We start from the raw sequence: 1,180 nt of genomic DNA on the forward strand, positions 1-1,180 counted from the left end.
GTCAATTCTGACTCATAGTGATCCTGCACAGGGTTTCTGAGGCTGTAAATCTTTATGGGTGCAGAAAGCCTAATCTTTCTCCCGTGGAACAGCTGGTAGTTTCGAACTGCTGACCTTGAGGCTCCCAGCCCAATTCGTAACCATTACGCTACCAGAGCTCCTCAGGGAATATAGTAGACCCCCAGTAAACACTAAACACATGGCCTCTCTAGTGATATGAATGGATTTCTGAGCTTCCCCCTTGGTACAATATGGCATAACTCATAACTATAGTCTCTATGAGCTTAATTTTTTTATTAATAAATTAAAGTAATTCAATGTATGTAGCAGAAAATGTTAGCTCTCCTATTTTTATTTTTCTCACCTTACTGTGAGACGTCACATCATATCCACCAGCCTGTAAACTGTACGAACAGAAAGAATATCTGTCAGATGTTCCTCTTCTCTCGCAGTACTGGGGAGACTGAGTGATGAAATGGTTAATCACCATGCCCTGGTGTGGCTCCATGGGACAATGCAGTGGACCAAGAGGTCATCTGAATCACAAGGTCAGCAGTTCAAACTCACCAGCTGCTCCTCAGAAATCCTATTGGGATCTCTGTGAGTCAGAATCAATTCAAAGGCACTTAACAACAACAATTCACCAAATGGTTGGTAAAAATTTGCAGCGACCCAAAGGTGTCTTGGTAAAAAGGTCTGATCTACTTCTGAAAAACCAGCCATTGGAAGCCTTCTGAAGCACAATTCTACTCTGACACACAGAACTGACTCCATGGCAATCGTTTTGGTGTTTGGTTAACAGTACTGAAAATCATTTTAATGAGGTCATTGTGAAGTGTGGGCAACTGCTGGTTTTATTTGTGCAGGTTGTGCCTACAAACCACACTGGAGAACTAGGTCCCCACAGACCCCTCCTCAAGGCCACTGTCCCCATTGCCCTGGTGAAACCAACCGCAGAGAGACCACTAGCAGGCCATGTCTGAAAGCCCCAAGTGGCCTGACAATCATCTCAGAGCTAAAAAGGGAAATGTCCAGAAAGACATTCTGCTTTCTTCCTTGTTTTTCTGCTGTTAATGAGTATTCATCAGGTCTTTTGGTTGTAAACAGCAGAAACAAATTCTGCCCAATGGAAGCAGAAAAGGAGTTCATTGCCAAGATTTCAGGTTCCACAAATTAAGTA

This window comes from Chrysochloris asiatica, unplaced genomic scaffold (genome assembly GCF_000296735.1).
Source record: "Chrysochloris asiatica unplaced genomic scaffold, ChrAsi1.0 scaffold00022, whole genome shotgun sequence".
In the NCBI taxonomy this organism is placed as follows: domain Eukaryota; kingdom Metazoa; phylum Chordata; class Mammalia; order Afrosoricida; family Chrysochloridae; genus Chrysochloris; species Chrysochloris asiatica.